Source organism: Ambystoma mexicanum, chromosome 6p, assembly GCF_040938575.1.
Source record: "Ambystoma mexicanum isolate Mex_15411 chromosome 6p, UKY_AmexF1_1, whole genome shotgun sequence".
Lineage (NCBI taxonomy): Eukaryota > Metazoa > Chordata > Amphibia > Caudata > Ambystomatidae > Ambystoma > Ambystoma mexicanum.
Window position 1 is genome coordinate 217,686,233 of NC_090935.1, and position 21,500 is coordinate 217,707,732.

A 21,500-nucleotide genomic window follows, 5' to 3' on the forward strand; every position below is an offset into this window, starting at 1 on the left:
TTCATTTGCGATGTGTTTTATTTTGATATCTTTTTGATGCATTTATTCTAAAATAAAAAAGGATTCAAGATTTTTATTTCTTCCATGTTGCTATATGCTTGTTCTCTTCACTGTGTTTTGTTTTAGGAGACAAGGTTATGCTCGCTGTTGGTAAAATGAATTATGTATAACAAACATATTATAACAAAAAGCAAAGCTGGGACAATTTTATTGGTTTTATTTTATGTCTCCCATGTTTACTGTTTTAGGGGAAAGAGTCAATGGTAATTATAGTGTTATACCAATTTGGTAAAGAATTGTGCTTCCTCATTTACCCTATGGGACAAGTTTAGAAGAAGAGTAAATGTATACAAATAGACAAGAAAGAAGGGTGTGTGGATGTGAATGAGTTCTTCTTTGTATGTCGAAAAGAAGGCAGTGTCAGATAAGACACATAGGTTACTGGATGTAAATAAGCTAGTAATACAAGCCACATACAATTGGTGGCATTCTGAATAAACTCACTGTGTTCCCTGAAAGTGTGATAGGTATGGGGAGTTCTCTACAAGCGACTAAGAATATTCCAATAGAGAGGAAAGGTTTGTTTTTATCATGGGGCTGTAGTATAAAAAAAGATATGCTCACCAGTATACCACAAAAATAAGATAATTTTGAAAATACCACAAAAGTAAGATATCACAATAAATTACTGCCAATACAAGCTAACACTATATTATTACCAAAATAGAGTAATACTGAACTATCTCCAACGGTAAGGCCAGTTTACCACCAAAATATCACGGTCAGAAAATACCGCCAAATTCCGAATTTGCCCCAAAAAGACAAAACCTCCTACAATGAAGAGTGTAAACGTTGAGTGATTTTATTTTTGAAATAATTTTAATTTCCTGCAATATATATCTAAGGTCAGCAGCAATTTCTTGTTGTGATATAAATTAGACCAACATTGATATGGAATTAGTGAGCCCATTTGTGTCCTGTACGTCTGTGAACATTTTTCATTCAAATAATTACCGTAAAAAACTGGTTGCAGATCATATTTTTGTATGACAAATAATAAAAGCAAATAAATACATGCAAAAATGACAGAAGAACAAAGACCATAAAACCGTGAAGGAGCCGTGCATATAATGATGTTGTCAAAACAAAATCGACCACGCATTTTCTAGATAAATGCCCCAAAAATTCATATAATCCTAGATAACAATTAAATATGTTTTATTGTATTCTTTTTAAAATATATGCCACTAAAAGGGTACATATAGTGTAAGCCATATGTGCTTTGTGATTGATAATTAAAATTGAAACCATGGGTAACTAAACAAATAGTAAACACACTAAAGGACTATGGGTGGGTGGGTAACCTGTACCAAAACCCTGACATTTTCACACAAGGACTATACAGGTACGATAAACTAATCGTTGGTCAGTCATGTCATCTTGTACCACCAAACTTGCCCTCCTGCCATGCTAACTGTGCCCTCCTGTTATGACATGTCCCTAGATGCCGGTGAGGACCACCTATCTAGGGTGAGGGGACATAGAGAGGATTCCCTTACCATTTTTTAAGGCAACAAACAAAAAAACAAAAAAGCTAAAAACCCTTTCAGGACACTTCACACTGTGCCCTAGAGTGATGGAGATCAAGCGGGAAACATACTTGCTTTAATTCCCCTGCTTCTTGAACTCAAATACAATACAAATCAATGCAAGCAAAACTTAGTTTTCAAAGTACTGTGTGCAGGGTCTCATGCACACTAGTACTAATTTGGGGGATCCCTACATTAATGGGAACACCCCAAAGCAAAACAATGGGTGACAGGTTTTAGTGGTGTATGTAAGTGCAACCACTTTCTTCAGGGCCTGTGGTGCCAGGATTTGTACCAGGCAGAACTGCTGCAAAGACGATGGGGACTGCAACTGTAATAGAAGAAACAGGGGGGTGACAGAGCCATGGATGGTATAGATTACTATCCCCATAGTACCTTCTACAAGTTGTCACTATGCCAAGCCCAGAATGGTGTAGAAGGGCCCTTACTCCAGTGTGCAGCCCCAAGTAGTACCTCAGCCCGCTCGGGGAGTTGCCTCTTCAAAACTGGTCTTGTGAGTAATCCAGGCAACCTATATGCAATAAGGGCACAACATTAGGTATAGTGGAAGGGAGTCCATATTGCATTTAGTTAATCAGTAATGCAATAACATTTGCTCTGTGACCTCAGCAGAGGTCCTAGGGCGTGCCTCCAGAGAGAGCTACACCCACGTGTCCTGCGTGGCTTCCATATTCTTACCGCTCAGTTGTTGTGTGTGTCGCAATGCACAGTACAGAAAGATCTGAGCATTGCAGCATGGATCAGTTTTTATCAGTTCCGGGCCCCAACTTCCTGCGCATGGGCACTGTGAAGTCACTAGGCTCACATGCATTTCTTGGAGGCTGCTTTTTACCATTATATGTGTTGCTTCAGAAAGTGCAGAGGTTTAAGGTTGAATAACACCAAAGATGAATGATGGCAAACCCGCTATTTGCAACATGGTTGAGAACGACCTGAGAGACGTCCAGAAATTGATTTGAGGAGTCAGTCAGAAAAATTATGATGTTCGATTTAATTCGTTCACTGCATATGTGGACCTGACATCTGTTGTACTTGCAGCAGCATTGTGCACTGCCAGTTAAAGCATGTCCATTGGTGATGTGCCACCCGGGCTAAATGGTTACCCGAAACAAATTGTCAGTAGTCTCCATTTTCCGCTAGTGCCCACTCACTCAATCTTAGTGTTTAGATTTAGAAAGCAACGCCTGATCCCCGGTAAATGGTTCCCTGTGATAATGCTGATCTCTATATGATAGGAATAAAGGGACATGTCTCCTACCTCTATGCTGAACATGTTCTATATTATTCTGTCAAATCGAAATTAGAGATGGAGTATGTCTGTCCAGGGGTAGACCTACAGGGTTGCCAGTGTTTGCCAGCTGGTGTGTTCATTCAGGCCAATGCTATCTGTGCACAGGTGAAAGATCCACAGTTGTTCTCTTCTAAACAGTGATGCATAGAGGTCACCTGCTCTTTGAGGTAATACAATCCTTTCCAGGATGGTCCATGTGAAATCAGACGAACCATGGCCTTTGAGAAGGAAATGCTCTATAAGGGGTGCAGTGATCTTTTTAGTCCTGATACAGGACCGGTGTGCCCCAATATGTGTCTTCACGGGCTGAGTTCTCATCCCTATGTATCTTTGGTTGCATGGGCACGTGATGATGCAAATAATATTGATACTGTTACAATTTGTAAAGAACTTTTGGTTCAAGGGGCAATGCCAGCCTATATCGATGGACATGCTCTTTTGGTTTGTGGACACACACTACATTGGCCACAGCAAGCATGTCCTACTGGCCGGGTTGGTTCCATAAAGTGTTAGGTGCTCTGTCCACTATTTTTTTATATGGAATCCCAGAGGTTCCATCTACGCTTCATAGCGAATCTGGGTGGTCCAATATTGGATGAGCCCACATTTAAAAATGGCTATGGTTTAATAAGTTCCTTCTTTATTTAGTTCGCCAGAGGGGAAAAGCTGAGGATCGCTGTAATGGTGTCTGGTTGGTCGGGTCTTCTCCCACATTGTTCGAGAGTGCTATCTCTGGGGATATTTCATTTCCATTTCTTGGCATGTTTCACTGTGCATGTCGGGTATCCGTGACTCCTTAGTTTGAGGGCTAAATTGGTTGCCTGTTGGTCGCAGTCCCATAGGACAGTACCATTTGTTCTGTATAGGAGGAATCGTCCAAAGAGGAGGTTCTCTTGTAACCTTCTTGGGTGATAGCTTGGAACAGTAGTAAAGAGTTTCTATCTGTGGGTTAATGAAAGACTGTGCTCCTAATTCTCCCATCTTGTGCACTGAGGACTAAGTCCAAAAGTTCACCCTTGAGCGGCAACTGGTGTCTGTGAACTTCAAGAACACCTTCCTGCTATGCCATGAATTCAGCGAGCTCACTATAAGTGACTTCATAGATCATGAAGATGTCGTCGATGTATCTTTTCCATATGTTTATTTTACCAGCAAAAGGCTTACTAATGTTACAGATAGTAGTAGGCTCAAAGTCGGCTACTAATAGATTAGCAAGGCTAGGGGCAAAATTGTCTCCCATTGCTGTACCCGATATTTGCTCAAAGAAATCTTTATCATAGATGAAGTAATTCTGGGTCAATGCAATTTCTGCCAACTGCATTATAAAAGTGACAGGGATCTCAATGGGTGGTTGCCTCTCTCTCAGTAGTATGTTGATAACCATGAGTGTTGCTGCCTGTGGAATTCTGTTATATAGTGATTCTATTTCCAGAGTTACCAATATTTGGTGGACTGGTCAAATATGAGTTCCTTTGTAAGGCACAGGACTGCTGTTGTGACCTTCAGGTAAGATTTAATCTTGGTTACCTCTGGTCTGAGGAAGTAATCCACAAACTGTGACAGGGGCTCTAGAATGGATCCTACGCCTGAGACAATAGGCCTGCCCGGTGGTGGATTAAGGCCCTTATGTATTTGTGGGTGTCTAGAAGTAAAGCATTCATGCTCTTTGATGCTGATGTAGCCCTCCGGCAGTGCCTCACCCACAATAGATGTAATCATTTGTCTGTTCCTGGCTGTTCAGTCACTACCCAATTTATTTATTTGGGTGTCCAGCAGATTCTTAATCATGTTGTGATATTCAGCTATATTCATTATTAGCATTGCTCCTCGTTTCTCAGCTGGTTTGATTATGATGTTTTCATTTGTGGTCAATGCTTTTAGTGTTGCTTTGTCTCTGCCAGATAAGTTCATAAATCCCGGCGTGTGTCTACTTTTAAGATCTTCTAATTTCTCAATCAGGGCTTTTTCGAAGGTTATGGATTCCATGCTAATCCCTCCAGAGTGGGGATAGAACATAGATGTTTTCTTCAAGTCGGTGGTGCCACTGTCAGGAGATGCTGCTTTGTCCTCAAAATCAAATCAGTCGAATCTTGCACACTAGTTGTGCAATTTCAATCCTGGTTTGAAAAGGATTGTGTATCGCTGTAGGTATGAAAGATAACCCCTTTTTCCAAAAGGGCAGTCATGTCCTAGTTAAGAACCAGGTCCGGCAGGTTCACAATGAGTGAGGTTGGAATAGTAGGCTCCTGCTCTGAGATCAGGATGGGTGGCAAGGTTATCGGTCCTGGCATTACTACTGTGGTTGGTTCCATCTGCGTCATTTGCTGCACGTTATCCTGGGTGACTGATCTTGCCATTGGTTTTGCCATCTGTTTTTTCTCTTGCCTTCCCTCGGCCGCAATATAAAAAAAGACCCTTGATTTCTATTGTCTATTAATGCCAGTGATGAGCCACCTACAGTAGTAGGGCAAGCCTCTCTCTGTCCCCTCACCCTAAATAGGTGGCTCATCAATGGCAGCTACAGACACACCACCACAGGAGGGCACAGTTAGCATGTTTGGAGGGCAAGTTAGGAAGTACAAGATGATATGACTGACCAACGATTAGTTTATCATACCTGTACACTCCTTGAGTGAATAACAAAAAGAATTCCCTGTTTTGTAGAACTGATATGGAAAGTACAACAATCACATAGTAACCCAACTATATATTTAAAAACACAACTTTATAGAAGCATGTTATCCAAAAGCATAAGACAACTCACTTTTGGTTTGTCTTTCAAAGGCCCATGTCAGGTAGGGACATGAAATTGCTTCAGGCTTCACCACCAGATAAGCACTTCCTTTCAAATTGTCTCAGTGTTCCAAAAACCTCTCTTAGGTAAACCAGTGCAGCCATTTGAAATGCATCTGTATTCACTTCCACCTGGAAATGGCTGTCTTAAGGACAATTTTGATCATCTACTTCATAGTGGAATTTCAGGCCACTTTTCACCTGTCGTACATCTTCTCATCCTTTTCTGATTCCTCAAATCATCCTCTATTTCTATTTCTAGCTGGTCCGATAGCACAGCGAGTAGATCACTGGCTTTGATATCTGTGTAGAGCCTGCTGACACAGGTTTGAATCCCGGCAGGGCCAAACTCAGCCTTTCATCCTTACGAGGTCGATGAATGAGCACCACGCACCATAGGTAATAATACAGCACTCAGATACCTGAGGGTTCGTAGCGCTATATAAATGCTAAATTATTATTATTATTAGTATTATTATTATTATTATTATTATTATTAATAATAAATTGTTATCATGTGTTCGAGTTTTTATATGTCCATCAAACTCCATCTATGCAGCATCATTTGATGCAGCAAATTTAGATTGGACAGAGCCTGCAATAGGTTGCCTTCACTTACTCACACCCACTTCTGTCCGGCACGGGCCTCTGCACTCAAATTATGAAAATTAAAGAGAAGAGCACAATGAGCACTGTGTGTTTATTTTGCTTGCTTTACAAAATTTAAGTATATGTTTTAGCATGCAGTAGTATTCACTACACCCTAAGTGTACCCAGGTATATTAAATGTTTCACTAGACATTTTCTGTTCTGGTTATTTCCCTGATCTGGTGCACATCAGGTTTCTGGTGGATGCCTTTAAGTTTGAGTTATCTTTTTCTTAACAATAATTGCCTTAGTGGTACCCACACCATCCCTATACTTCTATAGCTAATATAATGGCATTTCAAGAGGAGTAGTGGTGGCCCTGGATACGCTACAGTAATTGCTAATGGTCTGGTTAGACCATGGAGTTGGAAAGAAGGTGGTGAGAATGCAGCACGGAAAGAGTGCACCAGAGGTGTGCTGCACCCTGGAGATGGTGCAGAGGTATGTAGTTCATGAGACGGCCCTCCTAGACCTTAAGAAACAAATGGACGATCTTAGAGATGCAGGCAAACCTGCCCTCCTATTGCTCCTTGATCTATCCGCGGTCTTTGATCTCGTGGACCACAACACTTTGTGCCACCATCTAGCCACCCAAGCCAACTTCTCCCCGAAAGCCTGTCAATGGATCACCTCCTTCCTCAAAGAAAGGGCCATGAAAGTCTTCCCGGAGTCTGCATCCGCCACCCCGAGCCTCCTCACTTGCGGTGTTCCCCAGGGGTCATGTATAGCTCCGACGCTCTACAACCTCTTCACAAGGTCCCTGTTCAGCATTCTGGACTCCCTCGGCATATCCTACACCAATTACGCGGATGACACACAGGTACTCATCCCACTCACAGGCGACTACCTAGCTGACACCAACACCCTCACCACTATCTACTCCACCATCCAGTCGTGGATGGCAGAAAATTGGCTCTGCCTCAACAGTGACAAAACTAAACTCCTCCTCATCGGATCACCATTCACACTGGGCAACCCTGGAGACCAGTACTCATCCTTCACCATTGACAACATTCCTATCAAGGTCTCAAACTATGTAAAGACCCTCGGAGTCTCGACTCCGACCTATCAAAGGACAGACAGGTCAATGCTATCGCCACCTCCTCAGCCTACTACGCTAAAATCCTCAACGCGGCAAGACCCTTCCTGGCCCGCCACAATTGTCTCACCATTGCCAGGGCAATTATTGGGTTAAGGCTAGATTATTGCAATGCCCTCCTCGCTGGGGCCTCCAGCAAAAACATTGCCAAACTGCAGCTAGCTGAAAACAATGCACTGAGGGCAGCCACAGCTACCGCCAGAAGAGACCACATCTCTGAAATCAGAAGGCAAGCCCATTGGCTCCCTGTCAAACAGAGAATTGTCTTCAAAACGCTTGCCCTCACCCACAAATGCCTCCATGACCTCGCCCGCCCTACCTGACCGACAGAATCACCAGGCATACGGCCACCAGACCCTTAAGATCACACTATGTCAACACGATTGTCACACCCACCTCACGAAAGGTGCGAGCTGGAGGCTCCAGCTTCCCGACCCAAGCAGCCACGCACTGGAACGCCCTGCCACCTCACCTAAGACGGATTGAATCACACCTAGCCTTCCGCAAGGCTATTAAAACTAAACTCTTTGTCTGAAAGAATATCCATCATGAGTTGGCTCAACAGTTCCTTGCATTTTGTTCCGTTTAACAATGCTTTGCATGTTTGTTCCTTTACCTGCAACCAAGAGCCCACTGGGCACCCCCTGTAAATTGGATCTTCGCATTTTCTGTAACAGCGCCTCGATGCCTTATGGGCTGCAAGCGCGCTTTATAAGTGCAAAAAATGTAATAAAATAAATGCTGCAACAGGAAACAGAGCAACAGGCCTATCAGGTGATGGTGGAGATGGCCCTGGTGGGTGAAGAATCTCAGGCCATTAGACCTGTACCTACCCACGAAATAGGGACCAGGCAATCACTGGTACCTCGTGTCAAGTTTCAGGGCGGCCAGGGGACAATTCTTTTCAAGACATTGGGCCTCATTCCATGTCTCGTGGTCCCGTAATAAGGCTGCTGGTAGCAACATACCAGCACGTTTTCTGGACAGCCATACTACGTGAATGCCTTCAGGGTCCTTGCAGGCATGTTTCTTACAGAAGCACTGGCAGAATTAGCAACGGTGCCGGCGCCTCCGTGTCCCATTCCCATAGAGTCCTAAGGGACACAATTAGGGGTGTGCCAAGTTTGTTTCCACCGGCGTGATTTTGTGAGGTTTGAAGTTTACTGTTTCTTCTCCAGTTATGTCCACAACGAAGATTTTGCGCACACTATTCATGTAGCAGATGAAATGTCCTACCAATTTCCGGTGTAGCTTGTGTGATGTTGCTCACATGGGATAGTTGTGCTGCGTGAGAACTGAGACGCATGAATCCGTTTGGAAAGTTTATTACTTTGTAAAGTGCATTCAATGGAAAATATAACGCACATAACCACATTTGCGAAATCTTAAAAGTACTGTCAAGAAAACACAGCAAAAACACAACAAGCGAACCGAAGAACAATTTTAGTTATAAGGTCTTTATTTGGGCTTCATAGTAAATGCGCCTTAATAACATGACAAGTGATTTTTCTTAGGGGTAAAACTAATAAACACCTCTAGGATACATCTCCCAAGCAGCCCTCTACCGTAATGGGTGTTAAATCTTGGACAGGACAATTTAAAAAAAAAATATTCTCTCCCAGGTTCCCGTTCTTGCTGCTGCTTAAACAATGTGTTCTTTGCTTACAACATTCCCCGAGGTAGGGATAGCCTGTATAATTCCTGTCGGGCATTAAGGGTTTGTGGGTCACCTGTGGGCGTGTCTCTGTCTGCCTGGATTGGTGGTGGTGGAATCAAAATATGTAAACGATGTACACGTTGGTTCCTTCACTGGCCCCACAAAAGTATTTATCTGACACAAATAGTTTCTCTCTGCGTCTCTCTCCCCAGTGTCTCTCACAGTCTTGGCTCTGTGTTAATAGATGCCTGATTGATGTATGACCTTTCTTAACACATTGTCCTTTCCATAGCCTCCTGGAGGTGTCACAAACTCTCTTCTTGGAATTCAAGACTCCATGCCACCAGAGAATCTCCCTGACGTGATGGGGGTTAAGAGAGTGTCTAGAGTCTGGCTCACCTTCCTGCCCTAGGGCCTGTTTCTAAGTCTCATTTCTATGCCTCGAGCTATCTGTCAACACACATACTCACCGGTCCATCGTCACCTCATTTTTCTTCCCACTTCTACCAGACAAATTGTAGATGATTGTCGCTTTGCTTTCTGAATAACACTGGCCGTGCACCCCAGGGACTTCTCACAGACTTTCATTTTTATGTTCTGATTTTTTTCCTCTTCTCCAACGAAATACTTTCCCTCCTTGCACCTCTTTTGCGTTCTCCTCTCTTCCTTATGCCCCCTTTGTGAATAAATTGGGTTCTGCTCCACAGGAGTAGAAGGATGAGTAGAGGTAAAATGGGCCCTCACATTGTTACAAACCAAAACACAGTAGATACATTTCTACTGCATTTTTGCACCAGGGCAAAGTTTTCCCTAGTGCTAATACGGAACAGTATTAGCACTAGGGCAAACTTTGCCCTGATGCAAAAAGGCATCAAAAATGTATCTTTTTTGCACCAGGGCAATTTTTGCCCTGGTGCTTTTAATATGTCAAACTGCACTTGTCATGGTGCAATAGTTTTCAAATGTGTCCCAGTGTATTTAAAAATAGGGCGAACGTTGCCCTAGTGCTAATACCGTGCAATTTTGCACTTGCACTGATGCAAAGTTTCTGTAATCTGGCCCCAGATGGTTTATTTAGACAACTTATACATTATACTTCCCAAATATACCATCTTGATGGGCCTGATCATGTGTTTTCTGTAGCCACTGCTCAGATGTTTGCTCTTTTTGAAGTGTACAAGAAGGCTGGTTATTCTCAGAATATGAAAATGCACCGTCGCAAAATGTTGCATTTGAAATATGTTGTAGTGGAACCTTGGACTGTTTACTTACGTCCAAGGTTCCACATTCAGTTGTTGGTTGAGGGGAAGGACTGCAGAGCACTGGGGTCTGTCTCCAATAAAGCTCATGATTAATCCCCATTACGTGCCCACCTGAATCATTTCAAAATACACTTTAATATGTGAAAACAAGCTTTTCAGACGCTCCACCTAAATATCATGCGTGCATTAACGCAGGGTGCACGTCAGCTGGTGTAAAAAGGTGCATTTTTGGCTACATGCGGATTATGTAATAAATGAAATGTGTGCTGGTCATGTTTACCATAGAGAGCGAAAGTAAATTAGATGTTTTCAGCTCTTGTTTAATAGGGAGACCCAAACAAATCATCACGGATGTCATCTTCCCTTTGGAATGTGGCTCTCGAGAACAGAACATTACTAGCACGAATGCTAATGGCATCCTCTACTATTACAGCCAATCACCTGCATCAGTCACTAGCATTATGACAAAGCAGTACATTTTGTAAGGACAATAATGCAGGCTTCTGATGGGTTGGTAATTGGCTGCTCTACAGGTTCTTAGTGTCATTGGCGCCCCATGCCTGGTGTCAAGACGTAAATACATGGTTCTTAACTGTTATATTTGGCTTTAAAAACACACCAACTCCCAGAGATTATTTAAGGGTTTTTATTAGAAATTCTTGAGAGGAATCTAAGGGCCGTCCCTCGCTCATCTAGTAGAAGCAGCGGCCCACCAAACCAAGTGTCCCTACGCCCCAGGTTAGTATCTAGAGCTTCTTAACCCCTATTACACATGTTCAGCCTCGCTGTCACTGAGGTTCTGAAGGCAATCACTTCATTTGTCTAAACTCCCTCTGGGAGTTCCCAGACTGGACCTACACTACCGTTGAGCTTACTTTTTTTTTGTAGGGTGGTGCCTTCCAAATACTCAAGTCCCAAAATGTTTCATTCCTTTCACACCTTACTGCTGTTCTACCCTCCGCCTAATCCTCTCCTCCAGCCAAGTCAATCCAACTCACCCACTTTCACTCCTGGTGCTTCATCCTCCGTTCCTCCAATCTCTCTCTGTCTCTACAGTCTACTTCTACCATCTGATGTTACTGCTCTCTCCCCTCGAGTTTCCCTCTCCTCTACTACTCTTCCATGTCACTATACTACTTTTCCCATTCAAGTATACTACTATTCTCCCGTCTTCGCTCCACGACTACTACACCCCACCTTCTATGAATTGACCCACCTTTCACTTCCTCAATCACCCTCGATCACTCTCTGAAGTTCCTCTAATACTGTCTCTCTCCTACCTTAAATGCACACTCACAATATAGTACCACTTGCTCTCATCAACCAATACATCACCTTCTTTCCAAAACAGCTCCATGCTCCAGTCCACCGTCCTCCTTCCATCTGGTCTTTTGGTCTGACACCTTCTCCTCTGACTTCAAGTTAAAAACCCACACCTTTCTCTTTCCTTTCACCCTTCTTATTGTCCCTCTTTATCCCATCTGGCTTCTTCCCCTACCCAATCCCGCCCTGGCTTCCCCACCCGGGAGTCGACACAAGTAACAGAGTACATAAAAAGGGATGTTGTAGGTCCAAAAGAAGTAGGCAGACCATGTTCCGGCATTTTAACAGTGATTTATTGACATAAATAAAGAAAAGGCCTTACTATCCCAAACACTATGGGTTGCCCTACCTAACAAAACTAGCTAATGTGCTTGTCGTCAATAGCAAATTCGAAAAGTAATCAGTTTGTCCTCCGTCAGAATCTGATCTTTCCCTACCACTAAGAAAAAACAACTTAAGGTCCAAGAGAATGACTCCCTTCTCCTGGATAGGATTGCCCATCCTCAATAGACGATCTTCAAATAGTTATTGGCTATTTCTTGTACTAATTGGTTTAGTTCATGAAGGAGGCTCTTCCATCCTTTTGGTGCCCCGGTCCTACTGTTTAACAAACCTCCTGTTGATGCTATTTCAGAGCTCAGCTCCTGTTGATTTACAGTCTCTTTTGAGGGTCCGCCCATCCTCTGTTGCTCAGGCCCTATACTGTGATGGAGCGGAGTAGTCCCAGAGTGTTCTTTACTCTTTGGTATGTTCGACCCGCTTTTGGGACGAGTATGAGTGTACTCTTCAATATTCCATATCCTTGACCATGAACTGGAACAATTATGAGTAGTCCTGGTGTATTCTTCACTCTTCTGTAAATTTGAGAAAGTACTGGGATGAGTATGCATAGTCCCTGAGTACTCTTTACTCTTTGCTAATCTTGAGAATGTACTGGGACGAGTGTGGATAGTCCCTGTGTATTCTTCACTCTTCTGTAATCTTGAAAATGTATTGAGATGGAAATGCGTAGTCCTTATGTACTCTTCACTCTTTTGTAATCTTGACAGTGTAATCGGATGAGTGTGCGTAGTCCCTATGCACTCTTCATTCTTTCTGTGTTCGCTCCCGGGTTTCCCGCTGTTCCCTTTACCTTGTTCTGTAAAGGGAAGCCTCACCAGGTCAGTGTATCGGGTGAGGACGAAACTGGGAGCCTGAACGTCCTTGGCATCACTCGATTCCTAACTTCTGCTTCTTCAGACTCGCAAATCCGCGTAGTTGATGCTATAGCGGTATCAGTGTAGTTCAAGGACTGCACAGTCCACCCTTGTTGGTTCACGCCACCTCTTCGCCTTCCTTCCTTTTCTTCACACCGACATCCCCTGCACAGCTGGGCGCCTTTGTCTGTCTGTGCCTCTTCCAGTATAGTGGTTCTCCTCGAGGGAGGGTTTTCAGCTCTCCTTCAGCTTCTCCACCTAAGCTGATTTGAAACTCCCAGGTTTCGTGACTCTCTTCCAAGTTCTTCTTCACTTTTTATATTATTATTAGGCTAGGCCCTACCCAGCAGGCGCTCATAGTCCTTTCTCTCTCGGTCATGAGCAATCGCTACTGTTCGGTTGTTCTTTGTCACAGTGTTTTCCAAATGTTGAACATCAGAGCTTATGTTACAATGACAAACAGTGGATGCAGTGGGAGAGGTGGGCACCACCTTCCGTTAATCCAAAGTTTTTCTAATTAGTTAATTAGTTAATTGTACTTCTGGAGCAGCGGGACTGATATAGGGTCCTCTGACACCAGGAACCTGTGTCCACACAATGTACAAGATAAAGTTGGATAAGACTATCCAACTAGGTCTGGCGCACTCAGTAAGGCTTGTGATGAGCTGTGCTAGTTGTGCAAGTTTGTCCAATTGCGAAAAACGTCAAAATCTACAAATATTTCTTGAGTTGTGCTCAGGTTGAGAGTACGTTAAAAATTAGTGGTTTGCAGTCTGCTAGGTAAAAACCAAGAAGCAAAGCCGGTGAGATTGGTGTGCAGTTAGTTTATTGCCAATGCATTTCGGAGTGAAACTCCTTCTTCAGGGCGTTAACGACACTATTGTATTCAAAATACATACAGGTAGACAAATCAGGAATATAGTAAATTGCATAAAAGAAACATATCAGGAATGAAATACATTATTTTGCACCTAATGCATTCAGATGATATAGATTTGTAAATAAACATAATTAAAGCGAGCCCACAGATAAATAAATAGTAAGTATATGAGTACGTACCCATTACCAACGGTAATTGATTGTTTGAAGTATTGGTTGAAAAAATAATAAATGAAAAGGAAAAAACAGAAAAACAGAGAGAATGCTCGGTTGGTTTTGTGCACTATGAACCATTAGAGCTAACTTTACTATATGCATCAAATGCAGCGTTTCTCTATTTCTTGTAAAGTACCTTAATAGTTTTTCATGAAAGTTTGCACTGCTTCCTTATGAGAACGTCTTTCTCTAATTGCTGTGCTGTAAAGAAACAAGTGGTGTAGGCTTAGCAACGTCGTGGCGTGAATGGTACTGGCAACGGATTCCGTGAATGCTAGACTAGAGGATTACCGATGGGGGCTTCTGTCTTGAATCGCTGTGGTGCGAGAAATACATTGATGTGATCTTAGTGTGATAGTTATAATAGAGTATAGCAAGTACAGTAGTTAAACTGGGGAAAGCTTACCGATGCATGCTGTAGACGCTGACAATAACAAACAGTGACTTGTTTTGTTGGAGTGACATGAAGCCCTGATGTTAAAGGTGGCCCAGGAATAAGGATCGCAGGGAGTTCTTTCATGGAACAGGATTGCCTTTCACCAGTAGGGGAGCTTCTCCATATGAGGCCCTGTTTCCCACCACCCCTAGGGGGAATGTTGCATAACAGGCTCCCCTCCCTAGCATCACTGGGATGGGCTCCCCCCTGGGTAGAAGTGACGGGTTCCCTTGTTTCGTCACAGGCTGCTAAATGCCTGTCATTTTTTTGGCACATGTCGGCTTTACTGCAAAGATGACGGATCCAGTTTGTGTCAGGAGGCCGTGCTAAGTTCAAGGTAAGTATTTGGGTGGTGGCAAGTTCATAATAGTCTTTTCTTTTGTGGAGAACCTGTGCAGCTGCTGTATCACGATGTTCCTTGCAGCCGTGTTGATGTCCAGCTGCTCCACTTGGTCTCTCTCTCTTCCTGCTGGATGGAGCGATCCAAGCACTGGAGTAGTCTCCCTGGAGTCTTTGTTGGGTTGGAATCATGCAGTGGTCCGTATAGGATTTTCCTGTTGTCTTGGATGGAAAGAAAGAACTTGGTTGAAGAGGTGCGGGTGATTCACAGTGGTACTTTTCATAAACATGCTGGCACGTGGGGAGAGGACAGACCCCTTCTGTCTGGGGAGTGAACTGCCACCTTCACCCACATGGATTTCCTGCACACGTGCGGGTGTTAAGTTTACATGGTCGTTTGCCCTGTACATTCCACACTGTGGATTTTCTTGCCGGGCCGATGTGTCCGATTGCACTCATCAGCCACTAAGGTGGCGCTGGTGAAATTGGTTGTGCAGCTGCCACACGCTGACATGCACAAAAATATGGCAAGGCACAAGTGAAGGCAATATCCCGCTTCCAACCATTCAAAGATTCTTTTTATTCTCAATTAGTATTTTGTCTTGTCAGTAATGTTCAAAAGTAGTATTTTATGTTCTCCATCACAAAATATTGGCACGTTCAATACAACCACTGAATGTTATCTCCTACCCGCCTCCAAGCAATTCTGGGATTTCCTCCCCACTCCGTAGGCACTGACACAAAATGTCACATAGGTGTATGTCACAAATGATGAATGCACTCTCATGCCTCCAAACAATTATAAAGAAGGGTTCTTTGTAGCTACTGTACTAAGTTGTCTCATCAGAAAGAAAACAGCACCCTCACAATTACTGATGCAATGTCCTGCCTGTCTGTAAAACATTCTGTCCCTAGTTACTAAAAATAAATGTCACAATGTCACATGTCTGTATGTCATGTAAGGTGTTAACTGCGATTGTCACTTCGCCTCATAGTCACACAAACCATAGCCAATTCTATTTAATTGTTCTCCCTCTTCCTTAACTGACACTTGTGTATAGGCGCATTATAAATGCCATATCATATCATATATCATCATAAAGCTTACATTCCTTGTTTTCCTCCAAGCCAACTGCAATTGCTTAGCTGCCTATCGTCTCATTATGATTTCTGTTCAGATACTGCCGGAAGTAAATACCCCTTCCACCCGTGGTTATCCTTGAAAATCTTTATAACACTCTTTTATCTTTGCACAGTGTCAATGCAGTGTTCAAGAAATCTCATTCATGGCAGAAATTAATAACGTACACTAGTGGTTCACACCATTACTATTAACCAGTACATTTTTTTAAATGCACATGAAGGTCACTTCTGACTCATGTATTGGAGTTCCGAGCTGAGTTCCAGTCTGCCCCAGTCCCAGTCAGGACGTGCTTTCTACTCTCTGCTGCCGAGACCTACAATCTACTGTGTACTATTGTGTACACCTTTAAGAAAAGTGAAAGCTCAACCACCTTTAAAAACTCTTTTCCGTGCGGAGCGCGCGCAGAGTTCCGAGCTGAGTTCCAGTCTGCCCCAGTCCGCTCCGGGAGCTGGGGGCTGACTGGCTGACTGCCGCATCAAGGCTACTCCAAGGATACAGAGGTAGGCGCCCATTGTCCATCGGCACCCTCCTTTGAACTGCCTTTCTGAACTGCTACAAATTGTAAAAATCTTTGCGCCTTCCTCTGCCGCTTCCTTTTCTTTCCTTCCACATACCTTCCTCCCCCTCCGTCCCTTTACCTTTCTGTCCCGCTCTGCCCCTCCCCCCTTCCCTCCCGGACCTCTGACCTCTGTCCTCCCCCCATCCCCCTCCCTCCCTCTCCCGTCCCGTCTCCACCCTTCACCCGAGATGGAGGAAGATTCGGATCAGCTTCTACTAAGGAGCCACATGAAAAAGACCCCACTTACCTTGACTCCGCCCGTGACTCTCAACGAGGCTGGCCTCGTCCCGCCGCTGGTGTCTGCGCAAGCTGCAATTAACCACGACCCGACCCCCCAGCAAAACCTGGGAAACAAACAAAAAAAGGGTCACTCTGATCTGCTAATGCCTGCTGACGGAACTGGTCGCGGTCAAAAGCCATCAACCCACCTGCTGGCCCAAGGCACTATCCCTGCAGCGATTTCACCCGTCCTGGTCAGAGACCCACGGATCTCCCTAATCGCTAAGGTCTTCCTTGAGCCGTGGGCCACCTCTGCTTCGTCTAACACACAAGTGGGAATGTGCGGACCTGCACTGGCCCCGCTTCCTCTGGAGGCTTCGAGCCCTGCCCAGCCTAACATCAATCCACCCGACCTGGAGCAACATTGTATCTTGCAGAAGAGCCCGGCCCACCAGATCACCATGGCCCTGATTCACCCGGCTCTGGAGGACCGACTGGGTAGTCCCGGCCCCGTCGGTGCAGTCCACCCATGGAACCTACCTGCATCCGGTGCAACCGAGGTGGCTACCCTCTATCCTACAATCAGTTCCCCCGCGCCGCCTTTGATGGCAGAGGCCACACTGCCCCCTTCACACTTAGATGAAACTCTGGAAAGCAGGGCGTCTGTTGTCACGTCCTCAGATATTCACAACCAACCTTCTCCTTCGAACCCTCTGCTAGAGGAGGTTCGTGACTCAGACTCCGACAACTCCTCTGCTACATCGGACAACTTCAGTCGCAAACCTACCTCCAACCAAAACAAAAAAAAAACAATATACAGGAAAAAAGGCAAACCTGCACCCAAGCCTATGGCTGTATCTGCCATAAACAATAAAGCGCCTGTCTTTGCAAAAAAACAGCAAAACCCATCGACCATCCCTCCAAAAACCAAAAGTCAGATCGAAAAGGTCGCCTCACAACAAGGCCAAAGAAAGAAGGGCTACGCAAAACTTGCTCTCTCCACCTCGCTTCTGTCAACTGCATTGCAGAACTTTTTTAAGACACAAGGCAAAAGGAAACTATCTAATGATTCCGAACTTTCAGACGCGGAAATCCTGGAAGCTCTCGACGAGACCCCTCCAGCGCCTAAATCCAGGAAAACTTCCGCTGTTAACGACACTCAACTCCCCTCAGTCGGGCAAGTCCCGCCACAAATTACTCCCCCCCTCGGATCCTTACTGGATGTGCCAGTCCTGCCTCATTCGGGCTTTGTCTGCCCGCTTAACACTATTCCAACTTTACCTCCAGATTCCCAGCCGAAGTCCCCACCACCACCCACTCCAAGGCGGGTGGTCTCCTCAATTGCTGATCCAATCAATAACACTCGACCGCCACATCAGCGTCTCTTGGACATTCTCGACCTATTGCAGCCAAAAGCTGGGCCACAAAGAGAAATGTGGAACCATTTAACTACTTCCATCCCCGCTGCTAACCAGCAAGTTCCCTCATCTCAGACCTCATATTGGGATGACCTCAATTCCCAAACGAGAGAAGCAGCACCAAGGCCTTCCAACTCGCTTGACACTGGAGGCTCCAACCCCAGGCGCAGGCATTCATTGGCGAACCCTCCATCTCTAGGATCAAGAGATACGCCAGCGCAGAGTGGAAGAAGATTGGACTTCCCCTCACCTCCTCACAAAGAGTCACCTAACAATAGAAAGGATCTGACCACAATCTTGTCAGCCATAACCATCTCTATGGCCCCATTCTGCAAACTCTATGAAACGCTAAATGATGTCTCAAAAGACAACATGGCCATCCTAGCGAGCATACAGTCAAAGCTAACCTTCTTAGAAGGCTACATAACTGCCATCGACCTGAAGTATGACCTTCCGCACACATCAAAACATGAGGTAGTCCTCGCGTCGGCCACGTTTTCGGCTCCCTCTTCTTCCAAAAAAGGTTCTCCATCAGAGTCAACAATGCACAAGTCAACTCAGACCACCCAGCTTAAACAGCTTAACAAATTTGCGCCAATATTTGCAAACAAAGCGCAACCATCTCCAAGTGTAAGCATGACCACACGCAAGAAAGTCTTAAAACTAGCTACGACCGACCAACCACCCGACTCAGCTCGCCAATCAACCCAACGCAAGCTTGAATCTGTGGTACTGACGCCTAATCATCATACAGCTCCCGGAAGTGCAGCTCATGGTCTCACTCGAAGGGTTCCGTGACGGACCTGACCAAGTCCCCCATCTTAACAGAAGACTGCCTAAACCCAAGTCTCCTATCATCTGTGTCGCCTCACAACGCTCAAGTATCGCCTGAGAAAGGACCTATCAAATGCAACATCCCAGCAACTACTCCCCTTCCCCAAAACTCTAAACCTACAGCGGACTCTCTACTCCGTTCATCGGTGGCTCCCAGTCCTCACAAAGCCACCCAGGGCCTTCATAATAACGATCCTCCAAGACTTTCGCCTGACCTACAAAGCAGATCTAGACCAAGAACCAAAGCAACGAGATCTCCTCCGCCAGGGGCTCGCACAGCCCGAAACCAAACAGAAAAACACGTTGACCATACGAGGGACAATTCCACCCGTCTCTTCAAAATAGAGCAAATTTCCAGCAAAGACAAGTATGTCATCTTGAACAGAAGAACTGTGTTAAAGATAACATCGTCTGTACGTTCCCTAAAGAAATTAAACTTGGAAGACTTTAAGAGGGTCGAGCCTTACCATAGAGATAACAAGACAAAAGCCTATCTTCACATCTATTCTTCCGCAATCCAAGACATATGCCGCCAAGCCGGTGAAGATCTAAAAGTGCAAGGCTTGCTGCTCTCTGAACTAAAAACTCTGGATCCTAAGAACCTCACCAAGGGAACACATCCTAAAAAAGGACGACTCAGCGACCACAGTCCATCCCAACGACATGTTGATCGAAGAAACGAACTGAAGTCTCACTTTACAGCCCCATGAAGGACCCCGAAGACGCACCAAGACTCATCTGGCCGTCCACCAAGCCCATCACGTGGCTACCCTGATCTGAATCGAACATCACTGAAAACTCACCATTCTACTAATGGCAGACAAGAAACATCCACGAATAGCCCGCCCCATTCTCAAAACCACAGATCCCGTTCGGATCAAAGAAGGCAAAGCTGGAAAGATCAGTCCCCGCGAAGAGACCCGTCCAACTACAGATTCCGTGCGCAATTTAAATCATCTCCGCCGATCGCCCTCAAAAAATCTACAACTCCAGCCGGCCCATGGGAATGGATAAAGGGTGCCTTATCCTCAAATCGCCTTAGATAGCAACTACCAAAAGAAGCCGACACTCAATCTCGTCAAAAGTCCTTATCGTTGGCCTCTTGGAACACTAGAGGACATGCCCATCTAACTGATCACAACACTGTCGACCTGGGTCAATTCGACATATTTTGCTTACAGGAAACATGGCTCCAGGACAAACCGTCAATGGACGGATACGACATTGTGATTTCGCCAGCTGTCAAAGGTCTGTTAGGCCGCCCCTCAGCAGGTCTCCTTATTGGAATTCGGTCAGACCAAAACCTAAAACTCATCAAAATAACGGCAAGATCATACGAGGTGTTGGCGGTCTTAATCAAATGGAACCCTGCGCTCAAATTCCCGAAACAATGTGCAAAGCAACGCTCATCACTGCCACTCGCTATGATTACTACATATTGGAATCCTCAAAGGACATCGACACTACTCTTTTGTCAAACTATGGCTGAGGCCATCGACGAGATCCTTACTGAATGGAACACTCCTTTTCAACTTATCTGTGGAGATCTCAACGCGAAGTGCATACAACCCCAAGACATCCCTTCAAATTCCACCGACACCACAGAAGCGGAGCTTAGGGGTTAAGCTTGGATGACCCTTATGGCATCCAGGAACCTGCACAACGCTGCCTGGATTCTGGAAGGGCAGTCCCACTTACCGACCTGGGAGAGATGCCGGTCATCAGCCACTCTAGACTACATCTTTGCCTCCCCAGCATTGTGCGCAGTAATCCAAGATTTTCAAGTAGTCAAAACTTTATCAAGCAACCACAACATGTTAACTGTATCGTGGGCCTCTACCGGCCGCACCCCATCTCGCTACCTATCATCGGTCGAAACAAATCCCCAACAAACGCGCCTTCTTCTGACATCGGCCAACATCAGATCGATCACCCAACAGTATGTCTCGGAAATTGGGACGGAACTGTTTCTCGACCCATCCCCAAGGCCGAACTACCTGCCTATGCTTCTCAAGTAAAAGCATCACGCGTCATCTGTTCTGCCGATCCCAAAAGCCTACAACCACCAGTATGACAAACAAACAGCACTGAAAAAAAAAACGCACTGGGAAAGCTCAGAAGACGCGCCGAGGCAGATAACACCATTGCTGCATGGGACTGCTGGAAAGACGAAAACAAAATCTACAAATCATGGATCAGAGCACGCCGAGCTATTTTATACCAACATGATGCTGAATCAATGCTGAGAGTCTTAACGGCCAAGAAAACAGCGGATTTCTGGTCCCTGATAAACGCCTCTCAAGGAACCACAGCCTCAAGCATGATTAGTTCAGTCCCGGAACAAGCCTGGGTCACTTTATTTACTGATTTCTTCGCCAGCCCGATTCCTGCAATGAATATGTCTTTCGATACCACCGCAGCCCCTTAGATAGACTTGTCAGCCCCAGCGGACATAAGTGCAGCCATTCAAAAGTTAAAAGCGTCAAGAGCCCCAGGCCCAGACGGCCTGACGAACATAGACTTAAAGAAACACCTCACTGAATGGGCCACCTTCATCTGCATTTTGTTTGAGCATTG